Source organism: Leuciscus leuciscus (genome assembly GCF_965113295.1).
Source record: "Leuciscus leuciscus genome assembly, chromosome: 9".
Taxonomy (NCBI): Eukaryota; Metazoa; Chordata; class Actinopteri; order Cypriniformes; family Leuciscidae; genus Leuciscus; species Leuciscus leuciscus.
In genome coordinates, this window is record NC_138733.1 from 42,817,577 (window position 1) to 42,836,478 (window position 18,902).

The following is an 18,902-nucleotide window of genomic DNA, read 5'->3' on the forward strand; positions in this document are numbered from 1 at the left end:
CCCCACCACCACCAGGATGGTCCCGTCCATACCTCCCAGGAGGGGGGTCGGCTGCGCCCCTGCCTTCATCTTTAGGCAGGAATTGCAGATCCGATACTCTCGGACTATGCACTACGGACGGGGCCTACGCCAAATGACTTTGTAGATTATCAGCTTGCTGAGCTGTCAATAAATGTATGGTTTATTGAAATAACTCTCCCGAGTCTTTCTGGTAGAACTGGACGAGCGAATAGCTTTGGTGTGAGTCTGGCCGCAGCGGGACTTGAAGACCGTCGTTTTCCTAGCTGTGCTAGGACGACTTCGGGGCCTCTGGCTTCACCGTAATCCTAGGTCGCGGGCCACGCACGGCGGGGCGGCGACCGGATGAGCGGGAGCGCGGTCTCGCGCTTCAGGCCTGGCGGCGCTGTGAAGTGGAGGCAGTGGACGGTGGCTGTGGCTGTGAGCTCTGAGCAGACGGTTTCGCACGGCCTGCTGCAGAGCTGGAGCGCTTCGGGAGGAAGTGCTTCATAGCCTGTGACGCTTTCTGTACCTCTGCGAATCTCTCCGCGAAATCCTTGACGGAGGATCCAAAGAGGCCTGTGGCGGAAAGCGGGGCGTCGAGGAACGCGGTGCGCTCAGACTCGGCCATTTCCGAGAGCGTCAGCCAAAGATGTCTCTCAGTCACGGTGAGAGAGGCCATATTCCGTCCAATGGCTTGCGCTGCAGACTTAGTAGCACGGAGAGCGAGGTCCGTGGCACTCCTTAAGTCCGGCACGCAGATCGCGTCAGGTCCTTCCTCATCCAGCTTACGGAGGAGATCGGCCTGGAAGATCTGAAGCGTTGCCATGGTGTGCAGCGCTGACGCAGCTTGCCCGGCGGCGGAGAAAGCGCGGCGGAGCAGGCTTGACGTCGTGCGGCAAGCTTTAGAGGGTAGGGCCGGCTTAGCACGCCGTCCAGCGGAGGGCGGACATAAGTGGGCCGCTATCGCCTCTTCGACCGGCGGCAGCGAAAGGTATCCTTTGTTCTTGGCATCGTCAACAGCGGAGAATGCCAAAGAAACAGCAGGACGCACTCTAGCCGAATAGGGGGCGTTCCAGGACTTGGCGACTTCTTCGTGTAACTCAGGAAGAAAAGGCGCCGGTCTGGACGCAGGCGAAGCGCGCTCCCCAGGCAGGAAAAATCCATCCAGCCAGTTGTGAGCGGGCTGCTCAGGCGAAGACCACTCGAGGCCGAGGCTCGCCGCGGCCTGTGCGAGTACTCGCATGAGCTCCGTCTCGATGGACGCTCTCTTGCCTGACGACGTGCGGGCAGGGGGCATGGGGTCCTCAGAGCCCGCCCAATCCTCACTGCCTGACGCCAGGATAGAGCAGGAATCATCCTCTCCCAGCAGGGCTTCCTCATCCACGATGTCAACGGAAGCGGCGGCAGACGGCGGCCGCTGTCCGTCAGGAAGCGAGGCTGACGAAGCCGGGGAAGCAAGCGGGCGAACCGGCGAGCTTTGGCGGCTGAGGGAGGGTTCCGGGGCCCGCTGGGCACGGCGCTTTTTACGGCGCGACGCCGCGGCGGGCGGGGGAGCAGTCTCGGTGAAGAAGGCTAGGCGAGTCCTCAGAGTCGCCATTGCCATCAGCTCGCAGTGAGGGCAGCCGCCGTCAGCGAGCGCGAGAACTGCATGTTCCTCACCCAGGCAGGAAACGCAAACCACGTGGCGGTCCCCGTCGCTGATTGTGGCTCTGCACGAGCCGCAGGAAGGCATCTTTAAAAAGACGCTAGCTCTTTTAGAATGTGTGTCGCGGCGGCGACACACACACACAAATAGAGTACAGTGTAATCAGAAAGGATATAAGCGCCGGAAAGCGCAGCAGGAAGGCAGGAAGGCGGCGCGGCCAGCGACTTCAGTGACTCGTCCCGCTGAAGGTGCTCTCTCTCAGACGGCGCGGCTTCTTCTCCAGCTCCAGCGATGCGTGTGCTTCGCTTAAAGGATGAAAAATCAGATAATAGCTGCCTGCGAGCGGTATTTATAGGCCTAGACCACGCCCATTTCGGCGGGACGTGACGCAGCGGGCGCAAAGGCCACGCCAGGCCTCGATGGATAGGCTGCTACAGTTGCCGCAGAGCAGCCAATAGGCGCGCGAGCTGCCTGGCCTATGTCTGCATGCTGCCGCAACACGTTTTGCATTATTACAAAATTAAGGATAATTTTTGGCTTCAATATCTCGCGGAAAAAGGATTTTCCCCTAGCGTAAGATATCTTACGCAGTACGAGAGACCTCTCGTAAGAGAACTATGGAAGCTTGTTTCCGCCACAGAGTGAAAAATAAAAAAGGTAATTGCGACTTTTTAATCTCACAATTCTGACTTTTTTTCTCAGAATTACATGTTTATATCTCGCAATTCTGACTTTATAATACGCAATTGCGTGTTATAAAGTCAGAATTGCGAGATATAAACTATTCTGAGGTAAAAAAAAAACGTTTTTTCCTTAGAATTGGACTTTAAATCTCACAATTGTGAGAAAAGATGTCAGAATTGCGAGATATAAACTATTCTGCTTCCATAGAAAACATCCCCAATAGCACTGGTGTACTGTACAACAGCATGTGAAAAACACTCTGGCAATGGCTTAATATTGTCACACCAATATACCATGCAACACTTTCACATACACACAAATTTGCCCACACATCAATCAAAGGCTCACACACACACACACACACACACACACACACACACACACACACACACACACACACACACACACACACACACACACACATATATAGACACACAAACTCACACACACAGTTCACAAAAATGCTCACACATGCTCAAACACTCACTAGAGATGTGTGACGGTTCTCGGTAAAATAACGAGCCATGCCAGAATATAATCTCACCTCTCTTTTTCTTTTTTGCAAGTTATGCTTCTCTTGAAGCTGGATCAGTTTTAATGCTCTCCCTGTGTTTCTCAGTCCCAGTCTATAAGTGTCTTTAACTATCATGTACTAACATTTCAATGAATCGTTTGATTCAATGCACAATGTACATACATGTTTTACATAGAACTTGTATTTTCTAAAATAACCTGCATTTCTGTGATTACATCTATAATGACAGTGTTGCCCTTCCCTTTAAATCACTCATCCCATCAAACCTGTCCCAGCCTTTACCAGTCTCCACCTCAGTAACACAAGTGTTTTACACTACAACATCAGCAAGCACACCGTACCTAACATTTTATTTTACGTGAGTACGTAGTAGTTATTAAAGACACCTAATATAAAGTGTGACCGATTTTTCTTTCCTTGATATGATAGTGGCATCGACAATTATTGAAAAAATTATCATGAATATAATTGAAAGTGTAAAATGTCTTTAATTTGAAACTAATATTTTACAATAAATACATAATCTTGGCTTAAATTAATTATTTATTTATCTTAAATAATATTATTTTTGTCATGGGGGCTTTGCTTTGGTGTGCATAAATGTATGAATTATATGGGGGAAAAAAATATTTAAACCTAAATGTGCCTTTTGTGAGAATCACCCTTCAATCTGATGGTTTACTTATCTGGATATAGAAGATGATAAGAAAATAAACATGTTAAACAAGATAAAGGACGGACGCTTAATGTTACGATAAGCTACTGACAGCCCTAAAAATAATATTTATACTGAAAACGAATTCAAACTAAAAGCATGTATTATTATTTCAACTGCGTCCATTGCAAATCCTGCCATTTCTACTTGCGTTTCAGCCTGAGCTTTTCCGGGTCAGTCCGTCTTGTATCGTGTAAATGCATATCGGATATGAAAAAAATGTAAGCTGGTCGTCAAAAAAAATCAGATACTCAACACATGGGAATTGGGCATCAAGCCTTGCAGTGTAAATGCGGCTCAAATGCTCTCTCACACACACACACACACACACACACACACACACACACACACACACACCCACATCATTCTCCTCCAGACGCTCGCCCACACCTCACACATGCTCATCTAAACACATACACTCTTCACACGTACGTACACACGTACGTACACACACACACACACACACACACACACACACACACACACACACACACACACACACACACACACACACACACACACACACACACGTGAGGCCTAAACAGCTGTGCTTACAATGACAGCTGACTGAGCATTACAGCCAAACTAATGTCCCTATTTTAAAAACAAAGCCTTAGGTAACAAAATAGAAAATAGAAAAGAATTGCAGACATTTAGTCCAACGGGGCGAAGATTAAAAAAAATATTTGTCATTATTTTCTTTGTTATTACAGTTTTTTCCGATTGCTAAACGACAGTGAGCACAACTGGAGCTACATGTGCAAAACTCTAACTACAGTCTGCACTACTAACAGTCACCTGAGCTAAACAGTTCACATCACCTGCAAAACTCACTCCAAGCAGTGGCGGCTCCAGAGGTTTTCTGTTGCAGGTGCTATGGGGATGCTCAACACTTAAGAGAAGGTGCTTTGAATTTTGGGGCGTTTCATTATGGAGGTCGCATCGGACCACCATAATGAAACGCCATCATGAACAACACCATAATGAAAGTATACACATGCGTACACGCCCGCATTAACTATACTCGTTCCACGACTATAAGCATATACTGTATATAACGTTATATGTAAAAGTATTCAACGCAAGGGCTATAGACAGGGACGCAACTACCCATTGTCAGAGGGGTATGCAGCAACAATTTTGGCAATCATCAATCTGGTGCACTTTGAGAGTTAAAAATTAAAAGCTCAAAGAAACAAAGAAAAATTCAAACCTCTTTTAGTTACAGTGTCAGTCTACATTACACTACATAATAATAATAGTTATAATATTAATCCCATGATAGTAATAGCCATATATTGTAAAACAAATGCACTGAAAAATAAAGGAAACTTTCATAATTAGTTATTGTACTAATTTCTATACTTGAAAGAGTATATTTCTATACTTCACATTAAAGATGTGATTGGGCCAGCCCAGTGTCAATCAAGAAAAGAACCAATGGGCCGCTGATCTACGTGTTTCATGGTTTCATGGGGTGTCAGAAAAAAACTAACGCTCAAACGCTGACTTTTTTTGACCACTGCATTACACCGGCACTAACCCATACGCCGCCAATTAAGCAAAACAAAACGAATGGCCCGCCGATGTACGAGTTTTATGGGCCGTTAAGACAAAAAAAAAAAAAAAAAAAAAAAAAAAAAGAGATGTATCGGACCAAAAAGCACGTCGGCCCACCGGGAATCTCCCTGTAGTCCCGATGGCCAGTAGCCTACATGCCTGGACGTCACACTTTAAATCCTACCTGTTGCCTTTCACCATCCACATATTTAGCTGCTGTCACATCAATTGACATACCATCTCCTTTTCCCTCTTTATTTTTCTGTTTTTAGTCCCCGACAGCTTTTTTGCTATATCCATCTTTTTCGACGACAACTCACTAACGTTACTCGTTCCTGCTCGCACAGCTCTCACGGCGTCCGCTCGCAATTTTTTAATTATTATTTAATTCCTATTTTTAACAACATTTAAAAGACTATTCAAACATGACATTAAAATATAAATATAAAAAAATTACAGACATTTCTTGGGGGTGCTGGGCAGGTGCTATGGCTATTATAGGGGGAGCTACAGCACCACCTAGCCCCTCCCTGGCGCCACCACTGATTCCAAGCAACACAACTCTTAACACATGGCTCAAAACAGGCTCAGTGCAGCCAAACACTACACACAACCCTCACTGAGATAACACACACTGTCACTCAGAACACACTACACACAACCCTCACTGAGATAACACACACTGTCACTCAGAACACACTACACACAACCCTCACTGAGATAACACACACTGTCACTCAGAACACACTACACACAACCCTCACTGAGATAACACACACTGTCACTCAGAACACACTAGACACAACCCTCACTGAGATAACACACACTGTCACTCAGAACACACTACACACAACCCTCACTGAGATAACACACACTATCACTCAGAACACACTGAGAGGAAACACACTACACACAACCCTCACTGAGATAACACACACTGTCACCCAGAACACACTGAGAGGAAACACACTATACACAACCCTCACTGAGATAACACACACTATCACTCAGAACACACTGAGAGGAAACACACTACACACACCCCTCACTGAGATAACACACACTGTCAATCAGAACACACTGAGAGGAAACACACTATACACAACCCTCACTGAGATAACACACACTGTCCCTCAGAACACACTGAGAGGAAACACACTACACACACCCCTCACTGAGATAACACACACTGTCCCTCAGAACACACTGAGAGGAAACACACTACACACACCCCTCACTGAGATAACACACACTGTCCCTCAGAACACACTGAGAGGAAACACACTATACACACCCCTCACTGAGATAACACACACTGTCCCTCAGAACACACTGAGAGGAAACACACTACACACACCCTCACTGAGATAACACACACTGTCACTCAGAACACACTGAGAGGAAACACACTACACACACACACCCCTCACAGAGATAACACACACTGTCACTCAGAACACACTGAGAGGAAACACACTACACACACCCTCACTGAGATAACACACACTGTCCCTCAGAACACACTGAGAGGAAACACACTACACACACCCTCACTGAGATAACACACACTGTCACTCAGAACACACTGAGAGGAAACACACTACACACACCCCTCACTGAGATAACACACACTGTCACTCAGAACACACTGAGAGGAAACACACTATACACACCCCTCACTGAGATAACACACACTGTCCCTCAGAACACACTGAGAGGAAACACACTACACACACCCTCACTGAGATAACACACACTGTCACACAGAACACACTGAGAGGAAACACACTACACACACCCTCACTGAGATAACACACACTGTCCCTCAGAACACACTGAGAGGAAACACACTATACACACCCCTCACTGAGATAACACACACTGTCACACAGAACACACTGAGAGGAAACACACTACACACACCCTCACTGAGATAACACACACTGTCCCTCAGAACACACTGAGAGGAAACACACTACACACACCCCTCACTGAGATAACACACACTGTCACTCAGAACACACTGAGAGGAAACACACTACACACACCCCTCACTGAGATAACACACACTGTCACACAGAACACACTGAGAGGAAACACACTACACACACCCTCACTGAGATAACACACACTGTCCCTCAGAACACACTGAGAGGAAACACACTACACACACCCCTCACTGAGATAACACACACTGTCACTCAGAACACACTGAGAGGAAACACACTATACACACCCCTCACTGAGATAACACACACTGTCACACAGAACACACTGAGAGGAAACACACTACACACACCCTCACTGAGATAACACACACTGTCCCTCAGAACACACTGAGAGGAAACACACTACACACACCCCTCACTGAGATAACACACACTGTCACACAGAACACACTGAGAGGAAACACACTATACACACCCCTCACTGAGATAACACACACTGTCCCTCAGAACACACTGAGAGGAAACACACTACACACACCCCTCACTGAGATAACACACACTGTCCCTCAGAACACACTGAGAGGAAACACACTACACACACCCCTCACTGAGATAACACACACTGTCACACAGAACACACTGAGAGGAAACACACTATACACACCCCTCACTGAGATAACACACACTGTCACACAGAACACACTGAGAGGAAACACACTATACACACCCCTCACTGAGATAACACACACTGTCACTCAGAACACACTGAGAGGAAACACACTATACACACCCCTCACTGAGATAACACACACTGTCACACAGAACACACTGAGAGGAAACACACTACACACACCCTCACTGAGATAACACACACTGTCCCTCAGAACACACTGAGAGGAAACACACTACACACACCCCTCACTGAGATAACACACACTGTCACTCAGAACACACTGAGAGGAAACGTACTCGGTTACTAACGTAACCTCGGTTCTCTCTAGAAGAGGGACCGAGTACTGCGTAAGATATCTTACGCTAGGGGAAAATCCTTTTTCCGCGAGATATTGAAGCCAAAAATTATCCTTAATTTTGTTATAATGCAAAACGCGTTGCAGCAGCAATGCAGACATAGGCGAGACAGCTCGCGCGCCTATTGGCTGCTCTGCGGCAACTGCAGCAGCCTATCGAGCGAGGCCTGGCGTGACGTCAGACCCAATCAGGGCACTTCGCGCCCGCTACGTCACGTCCCGCCGAAATGGGCGTGGTCTAGGCCTATAAATATCGCTCGCAGGCAGCTATTATCTGGTTTTTCATCATCGAAGCAACCAGAGCGTGTGCATGCACGGCAAGATACGCAGTACTCGGTCCCTCTTCTAGAGAGAACCGAGGTTACGTTAGTAACCGAGTACGTTCTCTTACGAGAGGTCTCTCGTACTGCGTAAGATATCTTACGCTAGGGGACCCAGTGTAAAACGCCGTGCGTGCTGAGATCTGACACCAAAGACCCAAGGGCGAAAAGCCCGGGGTACATATAGTGCACAATCACTCAGTGAACTCACAGAGAGTCCGGGAGAAGGAGGGGTGCAGCCTCACTTTCCACATAGAGTAGCGTCGAAGGGACGCAAATTTCATCATACAGACAGGGCGGGGTACGGCCTGAACTGATGGAAAAAATGTGGGTCTTACACAGTTTGCCCAGCTTTAAACTGTCGAAAATTGAGCTGTGCTCAGTAAACGCAGCATTCTGAGCTGAACGCATCAGGTCAGATAATACTGGTAGTCTAGACCGACAGCAGCCTGGCCTGCAGGGCGGGAACCTCTAGGTTATAGAACCTTATAAATGTAGACGGGGAGGCCCAGCCTGCCGCCATACAAATATCTTGCAAGGCAATCCCACTCGACCAAGCCCACGAAGAGGCCATGCCTCTTGTGGAATGCGCTCTGACACCCAAAGGGCACTGCATGCCCTTGGAGGCGTATGCCAGCGCTATAGCATCAACTATCCATCTGGATAGGCTCTGTTTCGACGCGGCTAGTCCCTTAGAACGTCCGCTAAACGAAACAAAGAGCTGTTCCGTCTGTCTGAAAACAGACGAGCGAGACACATAAGCTCGTAATGCCCTGACTGGGCAAAGGAGGCTCGCGTCTCTTTCCTCATCAGGGACCGGTAGGGCTGACAGAGAGATAATCTGCGCCCTAAACGGTGTGTTGAGGGATTTTGGAACATAACCGTGCTTAGGTTTGAGTATAACTTTTGAGTCATTGGGCCCAAACTCCATGCACGCCGCGCTCACAGAGAGCGCGTGCAGATCCCCTATGCGCTTTACCGAAGCGAGAGCCAGCAAAAACACCGTCTTGAAAGACAGGTGTTTCAAATCGATTGACTGTAAAGGCTCAAATGGCGCACCTTTCATGGCTTCCAGAACCGTAGAAAGGTCCCATACGGGGACTGAGGGAGGTCTGGGAGGATTCAGTCTCCTAGCTCCTTTAAGGAAGCGGATGACTAAATCGTTCCTTCCTATTGACTGACCAAGCGTTGTTTCTGAGAACGCTGCTATAGCCGCCACATAAACTTTGAGCGTGGAGGGGGCCCTGCCCCCATCCAACAGCTCTTGTAGGAAGGAAAGCACCTCCGTCACATCACAATTTGTGGGTGACACACCACGGGCTGTGCACCAGCCCGAAAACACTGACCATTTCGAAGAATAGAGTCGTCTTGTAGACGGAGCTCTAGCCTGCGTGATCGTGTTTAATACTCCTTTAGGGAGTCCAACATGTACCCGTTGATGGCCCAGACATGAAGGGACCATAGATCCGGGTGAGGATGCCAGATCGAGCCGCGGGCCTGTGAGAGGAGATCTCTCCTCACTGGTACTGGCCACGGGGCAGTACTTGCTAACTGCATCACGGCTGGGAACCAAGGTTGGTTTTTCCAGAGCGGTGCTACCAGCAGTACTGAGCATCCTTCTTCCCTGATCCGTTCTATCACCTGAGGCAGGAGAGAGACGGGGGGAAAAGCATAGAGCGGGCGGCGGGGCCACACATGGGCCAGCGCGCTCCTGCTCTTGGAGAAAAATTCTTGACAGTGAGCGTTTTCTTGAGACGCAAACAGGTCCACTTCCGCTCTGCCGAATTTCTTCCACAGCAGTTGGACTGTCTGTGGGTGTAGGGACCATTCGCCTGCCGGAACGTTGTTCCTGGACAGTCTGTCTGGTCCTATATTCATGATCCCTGGCACGTGCGCTGCTCTGAGCGAGCGCAGGTTGCACTGAGCCCATACCAGGAGGCGTTCTGCCAGCCTGTACAGTTTCTCGGATCTGATGACGCCCTGGCGATTTATGTAGGATACCACAGACATGTTGTCCGAGCGGACCAAGACGTGGTGACCTTTTATTTGGGGACAAAAACGCGTCAGCGCGTTGTCTACTGCCAGCATTTCGAGGCAGTTTATGTGCAGGAGCTTCTCCCGTTCTGACCACTGGCCGAAGAACGGTCTGCCCTCGAGCAGCGCTCCACATCCCGAGGTGGACGCGTCCGTGGACACCACTTTCACCCTCGAGGAAGTCCCCAGGCTTACACCTGATTGGTACCAGTCGTTCGCTTTCCAGGGTTTCAGCGCTGTAACGCATTTCTGATTGACCCTGAGGCGAAGCAAACCGGGTGCCCACGCTTTGCGTGGGACTCGCGCTTTCAGCCAAAACTGCAGCGGGCGCATGCGGAGCAGACCCAGCTGGAGTACTGACGATGCTGAGGCCATGAGACCTAGCATCTTCTGAAATCTTTTGAGCGGGACAGACGCGCCGCAGCGAAAAGAGTTCGCTGTGCGTCGAATGTCTACCGCGCGCCGTTGTGATAGTCGCGCTATCATGGATAGTGAGTCCAGTTCTGTGCCCAGGAAAGATATTTTCTGACTGGGTGACAGGGAGCTCTTCGCCCAATTGACACTCAGACCCAAATCCTCGAGGTGATCGAGTAAAATGGTCGTGTGTTCTATGAGCACTGCGCGAGATTGCGCTAGAATCAGCCAATCGTCCAAATAATTCAGCACTCGTATGCCTCTCATTCTGAGGGGTGCGAGCGCCGCGTCCATGCACTTCGTAAATGTACGGGGTGCTAGGGACAAGCCGAACGGCAGGACTGTGTACTGATATGCCTGGCCCTCGAAGGCGAATCTCAAAAATCGCCTGTGACGTGACGCTATCTGTATTTGAAAATACGCGTCTTTCAGATCTATTGACACAAACCAATCTCCTTGGCGAATCTGCACAAGGATTTGCCTGGTCGTGAGCATCCTGAACTGTCGCTTCACAAGCACTTTGTTCAGTTGCCTTAGATCTAGTATGGGTCTGAGACCCCCGTCTTTTTTCGGTACCAGGAAGTATCTGCTGTATAGCCCTCCTTCGCTCTGATCTTGAGAGAGGGGTTCTATGGCCCCTTTTCTCAATAGTTTCGTCACTTCGGCTCGAAGTAGATGTGCTACTTCTGTTTTTACCGTGGTCTCGACGCGCGCCACATAGCGGCGAGGGCGTCGGCGAAACTGCAGCGAATAGCCTCTTTTTATAATGTTCAGCACCCACTTCGAAACCCCGGGCAGCTTTGCCCATGCGTCTGCATGGATAGCTAGGGGTCGAATACGAAGCGCGCTCCGCTCGCTCAGCGATGGAGAAGCTTCTGTGTGCTGTAACACAAGCGTGTCGCTCGTGACATTTGAGGCATGGGGCGCGCTGATGACAGCGGGCAGATTGCCCGCGCTCGACTCCTCTACGGTGGTTAACCGCGAGGGGGAGGGCTGGGCGGTTCCCGTGGGAACTGTCATGTCTATGTGTGGATGTGGGCGCGGGACAGCGGGCACATTTATCACACCGAAAACATCGTTCGCTTGCGTGAAGCGAGTGCACGTTGGTTTCGTTTTTACAGAAACCGTGAGACATGCGTAACGTGGTGTTAGTGGGCACTGGGTAGTGGGCACATTCACCATGTTTGAAGCGCAACCGACCTGAGTCGGTTTTATGTGCGCGAGCCCTGTGTGACAGGCTGTGCTTATGTGTAGGGATGGGCACTGGGCAGTGGGCATTCTTACTACACACGAAACACCATCGGCCGTGGCCGGGACACCAGAAAATACGCTCTTTTGGGGATTTATCTGGGTAGCCGTGAAAACGGCATTTGTGTGCAGGCAAGCGGGTGACAGAACCGACTTGTTGGCTGCAGAAAACACTGGAACAGTCACATTTTCTGGAACTGGACGAGCGAATAGCTTTGGTGTGAGTCCGGCCGCAGCGGGACTGGAACACCGTCGTTTTCCTAGCTGTGCTAGGACGACTTCGGGGCCTCGGGCTTCACCGTAACCTTAGGTCGCGGGCCGCGTCCTGCGGGGCGGCGACCGGATGAGCGGGAGCGCGGTCTCGCGCTTCTGGCCTGGCGGCGCTGTGAAGTGGAGGCAGTGGACGGTGGCTGTGGCTGTGAGCTCTGAGCAGACGGTTTCGCACGGCCTGCTGCAGAGCTGGAGCGCTTCGGGAGGAAGTGCTTCATAGCCTGAGACGCTTTCTGTACCTCTGCGAATCTCTCCGCGAAATCTTTGACGGAGGATCCGAAGAGGCCTGCGGCGGAAAGCGGGGCGTCGAGGAACGCGGTGCGCTCAGACTCGGCCATTTCCGAGAGCGTCAGCCATAGATGTCTCTCAGACACGGTGAGAGAAGCCATAGTCCGTCCAATGGCTTGCGCTGCGGACTTAGTAGCACGAAGGGCGAGGTCCGTGGCACTCCTTAAGTCCGGCACGCAGATCGCGTCAGGTCCTTCCTCATCCAGCTTACGGAGGAGATCGGCCTGGAAGATCTGGAGCGTTGCCATGGTATGCAACGCTGACGCAGCTTGCCCGGCGGCGGAGAAAGCGCGGTGGAGCAAGCTCGACGTCGTGCGGCAAGCTTTAGAGGGTAGGGCCGGCTTAGCGCGCCGTCCAGCGGAGGGCGGGCATAAGTGGGCCGCTATCGCCTCTTCAACCGGCGGCAGCGAGAGGTATCCTTTGTTCTTGGCATCGTCAACAGCGGAGAATGCCAAAGAAACAGCAGGACGCACTCTAGCAGAATAGGGGGCGCTCCAGGACTTGGCGACTTCTTCGTGTAACTCAGGAAGAAAGGGCGCCGGCCTGGACACAGGTGAAGCGCGCTCCCCAGGCAGGAAAAATCCATCCAGCCGGTTGTGAGCGGGCTGCTCAGGCGAAGACCACTCGAGGCCGAGGCTCGCCGCGGCCTGTGCGAGTACTCGCATGAGTTCCGTCTCTATGGAAGCTCTCTTGCCTGACGAAGTGCGGGCAGGGGGCGCGGGGTCCTCAGAGCCCGCCCAATCCTCACTGCCTGACGCCAGGATAGAGCAGGAATCATCCTCTCCCAGCAGGGCTTCCTCATCCGCGATATCAACGGAAGCGGCGGCAGACGGCGGCCGCTGTCCGTCAGGAAGCGAAATAGAAGAAGCCGGGGAAGCAAGCGGGCGAACCGGCGAGCTTTGGCGGCTGAGGGAGGGTTCCGGGGCCCGCTGGGCACGGCGCTTTTTACGGCGCGACGCCGCGGCGGGCGGGGGAGCAGTCTCGGTGAAGACGGCTAGGCGAGTCCTCAGAGTCGCCATTGCCATCAGCTCGCAGTGAGGGCATCCGCCGTCAGCGAGCGCGAGAGCTGCATGTTCCTCACCCAGGCAGGAAACGCAGATCACGTGGCGGTCCCCGTCGCTGAGTGTGGCTCTGCACGAGCCGCAGGAAGGCATCTTTAAAAAGACGCTAGCTCTTTTAGAAATGTGTGTCGCAGCGGCGACACACACACACAGAAATACAGTGTAATAAAAGAGAAGGATATAAGCGCCGGAAAGCGCAGCAGGAAGGCAGGAAGGCGGCGCGGCCAGCGACTTCAGTGACTCGTCCCGCTGAAGGTGCTCTCTCTCGACGGCGCGGCTCCTAATCCAGCTCCAGCGATGCGTGTGCTTCGCTTGAAGGATGAAAAATCAGATAATAGCTGCCTGCGAGCGATATTTATAGGCCTAGACCACGCCCATTTCGGCGGGACGTGACGTAGCGGGCGCGAAGTGCCCTGATTGGGTCTGACGTCACGCCAGGCCTCGCTCGATAGGCTGCTGCAGTTGCCGCAGAGCAGCCAATAGGCGCGCGAGCTGTCTCGCCTATGTCTGCATTGCTGCTGCAACGCGTTTTGCATTATAACAAAATTAAGGATAATTTTTGGCTTCAATATCTCGCGGAAAAAGGATTTTCCCCTAGCGTAAGATATCTTACGCAGTACGAGAGACCTCTCGTAAGAGAACACACTATACACAACCCTCACTGAGATAACACACACTGTCACTCAGAACACACTGAGAGGAAACACACTACACACACCCCTCACTGAGATAACACACACTGTCACTCAGAACACACTGAGAGGAAACACACTATACACACCCCTCACTGAGATAACACACACTGTCACACAGAACACACTGAGAGGAAACACACTACACACACCCTCACTGAGATAACACACACTGTCCCTCAGAACACACTGAGAGGAAACACACTATACACACCCCTCACTGAGATAACACACACTGTCACACAGAACACACTGAGAGGAACACACTACACACAACCCTCACTGAGATAACACACACTGTCCCTCAGAACACACTGAGAGGAAACACACTATACACACCCCTCACTGAGATAACACACACTGTCCCTCAGAACACACTGAGAGGAAACACACTACACACAACCCTCACTGAGATAACACACACTGTCCCTCAGAACACACTGAGAGGAAACACACTATACACACCCCTCACTGAGATAACACACACTGTCCCTCAGAACACACTGAGAGGAAACACACTACACACAACCCTCACTGAGATAACACACACTGTCACTCAGAACACACTGAGAGGAAACACACTAGCATCAAACACCAATATAGAAAATACTAACTTTTCATCTTTACAGTTTGAACAATTTCAGTGACTTCATACAAAGTAATATTTTCTTCAAAGAAAAGAGTAACATTCTTTCACATGATTTATTAAAATTTTTAGAACATAATTCTTTAAGGTAAATGAAAATTAGCAGTTTGCTTCAATAGTCTGTAGTAATTTACGGAATTACAGTAATGAGAAAAAAAAGGTAGAAACTAAAAGTACATACTGTAATTCGAACAAATAATTGAGGGGCTAATCCTGCCTCTCTCTAGCATCAGGCCACAAGACAATTAGTCTTTCTGAGCTCTACCTATATATATATATATGTGTGTGTGTGTGTGTGTGTGTGTGTGTGTGTGTGTGTGTGTGTGTGTTCACTAACAAGTCTAAAACAAGACCCCTGCTCAGCCTTTCAGCTGAAACTGCAGTCATCAGTGTTTGAAAGGCACAAGGCTGAAATCTATTCTGTTTTGAATGTGTGGTTCACAGTTTTGACAGCAGTGTGTTAGCATTTGAACAAAGTGCTGTAAATCCACAGTGTTGTGCAGGTTGTGGTTAAAGTCATGGGATAAGTGTGTAGAGTTTTGAAAACTGTGTTCAAGCAATGAAAAACGAACTAGAGTTTGGTCCACATGAACTGCTGCTGTGCAGACTGTAGTTAGAGTTTTGCACATGTGACTCTAGTTGTGCCCACTGTCGTTTAGCAATCGGAAAAAAACTGTAAAAAATACGAACAAATGTACAGATTACACATACACAACTTAATATACTAATGAAATAAACAGTGCTTTATTTTTTCAACTACAGTAGGTGTATTTAACAGTAGCATTCAAGAAATTAAATGAACAATTATGAAAATAAAACACATTTATTCACTGAATAAATTATAAATTGATTCTCATTAAAGCTACTCTTAAAGTTATCCGTCAATAGCAGTGAGTGATTTTCTCTTTGTGTTTTGTTGTTTTATTAACATTAAAGGGATAGTTCCCCCCAAAATTTTAATTGTCATCATGTACTCTCTCAAGTTGTTTTACACCCAGATAAGTTTCTTTCTTCTGTTGAAAATTACAGTTATTTTGAAGAATATGGCCAACTAAACAGTTGCGGGTCCCCACTGACTCCTATAGTATTTTTATTTTCTTAATATGGAAGTCAGCTGTGACCAGCAACTGTCTGGTTAGCCACATTCTTCAAAATATCTTCTTTTGTGTCCAGCACAAGAAAGATGCATATGACACTCACTGTCTATGACACGCACCAGATTGTCTCTCAAAATGTCTCTGTTTGCTATCACTTTCGACATAACCAACTGTGTTTATGTAAACCTTGTGTGTATTTGAAAAATCGTGATATCGCACACCCCTACTTCATCAGCTCATCTGCACCTTCAGTAACACCACATACACTCACACAAAACGTCTCCGGTTTCTATCGTAACCTCGGTTCCCTGAGAGGCGGGAGCGAGACATTGCGTCAGCTATGACGCTGTGGAAACTCCTCCCTTCTCCACTTTTGTTTAAATCTTACAGGCTATTGCCAGTTTGGAACAGCAGGCCAATTGTCGCGAAGTATACAAATACTGACAGGCTTGCAGGCAGTATAAAATGCATAGGTGCGACAATTGCGACAGAATCACGACTGAACGCTTGCACAGCTGATCGAACAGCGAACATGGATGTCTCTTTCCCGCCTCTCAGGGAATTGAAGTTATGATAGTAACTGGAGACGTTCCCTTTCGAGAGCGGTAACTTCAACATTGCATCAGCTATGACGCTGCGGGAACTGTATTAAATCCCGCCGTGAGAGTAGTGAAGATAAGCCCGGAGAAAACGGGGCCAAGCTACATCAGCCACGGAAGAGACAGACAGTCAGCCAATAGCAGCGCCGCTAGGAGTGCTCGCATCTGATCAGAACTAGACCAATGAAACATCAGCTCCAACCCCATCAAACTCAACATATTCAACACAATGAAAGCGAAAGGCTGCACTGAAACCAGGGCAGACACAACACAATAAGCTCTCAATGCATGAAAGTATTTCACAGTGTCAACAGCGGTAGCGGTAACAACTGTGTCAAACACTCAAACAGTTCTCAATACATGAGTGAGGAAATTATCTCACTGAACACTTGAGACGCCACAGACGGTACATTCAGCGTGTAAAATCTGGCGAAGGTGGTCAGAGAAGACCAAACAGCAGCAAAGCATATATGCTGAATAGACATACCTCTAGACCAGGCCCACGAAGAGGCAACATCCCTCTTCGAATGAGCTCATATGTTACGGGGACAATCCTTCCCTTTGCACGCGTAAGCCAGCGCGACAGCGTCCACAATCCAGTGAGAAAGTCTCTGTTTTGAGACCGTTCATGTCTTTCCCTTAATACATCCACCAAAGCACACGAAAAGTCTGATTGAAGGAAGGCGGCCGAGCGATTCACATACATCCGCAAAGCCCTGACAGGGCAAACAGCGCTCTGAGCATCAGCGTCACGCGAGGCAGACGGCTCAGCAGATAAAGCGGGCAGGGAAACAACCTGTGCTTTGAACGCTGTAGAGAGTGACTTAAGGCCCGTTTACACCAAGCACGATAACTATAAAGATAACGATAAAGATAACTATATATGCGTCCACACCAACGACCGATAACGGTCTTTTTATTCTAAGCACGCGCGCCCGCGCTGTCAATGATGGGATAAAAACACCGCCTAGTCATCAACACCTTTATGTATACAACGCCTTTTTCACTGCAACTTTAGCAATGTTGTCAAAACTAGCGCTGGATAGCCTACCTGAGGTAATTTTGTTACACTATGCTAAACTGCATAATATCTCATCCTTAATACTTCTCACCATTTATTCCCATGATACGACCGATTGCTTTCCATATATCCATCTTTTTTAACGTATCCTTGAAAAGGGGGTTTGAATTATCAAACAGTGGAGGATTTTTTTGTACCTCGACGATTAACTTCTCTGCAATGTCATCTGCCATTTTAAATGCGTGAGACCTTTAAATTAGAATGGATTCTGATTGGCTGTCAGTGTTTTATCGTTGGACAGCTGGAAAAAAAATCGTTCTGAAAGTGATCCCAACGATATCGTTCCTCATATCTTTATCGTTATAGTTGTGGTGTGAACTCTGTTATTCTTTAATATGGAGAACGATTTTTAGAATTATATCTTTATCGTTATCTTTATCGTTATCTTTATAGTTATCGTGCTTGGTGTGAACGGGCCTTTAGGCACATAACCCCGTCTCGGCCGGAGAGTAACACTGCAGTCATCGGGTCCGAAACAGATCACCGTCAATGAGAGCGTGTGTGAGTCCCCAATGCGCTTAGCTGAAGCAAGGGCAAGAAGCAGAGCCGTTTTCAGGGAGAGCTCCTTAACAGCAATCAAAGCTAAGGGCTCGAAAGGCGGTAGAGAGAGAGCCCTCAAAACTAAAGCTAGATCCAACGGCAGCACTGAGGGCGGCCGTGAAGGACATAATCTCCTCGCTCCCCTGAGAAATCTGACCACCAGAGCACCATTTAGTAATCATTTCAATTCAGTATCACGTCAGCTTGACGCTGCGGGAACAGAATCAATCCCGCCGTACGAGAGGTTAGGCTCAGGCCGAAGATACAGGGCTAAGGCTACACCAATCATAGAGTAGAATAACAGCCAATAGCGTTGTTCCTCTGGGAGTGCTCACAGCTGATAGGCAGGGCCAGACCAATGAGCTGCTCAGCTCAAGTACACCAGAATTTGCATATCAGCTAGAATCTTCGGCTGTACTGAATAATACAGGGCAGCACAACAGCAGTAATCTCATATCAGTATGTACATAAGCACAGCGTCATCAGCTGAAGCGGC

The 18,902-nt window shown here is 48.9% G+C and overlaps 1 protein-coding gene and 1 long non-coding RNA gene across 2 annotated transcripts in view; both read right to left on the reverse strand.

The window, feature by feature from the left end:
- The window catches only part of ppm1lb (protein phosphatase, Mg2+/Mn2+ dependent, 1Lb), a 59,395-nt gene that overhangs the window by 36,813 nt on the left and 3,680 nt on the right, over window positions 1-18,902 (reverse strand). The window lies entirely within an intron of this gene.
- Window positions 5,691-15,342, reverse strand: LOC309505759. The gene is made up of 3 exons (XR_014208579.1): window positions 14,707-15,342; window positions 14,394-14,444; window positions 5,691-5,934 (listed from the first exon to the last, which is right to left on the reverse strand). It is a non-coding gene; the product is annotated as an uncharacterized lncRNA (long non-coding RNA).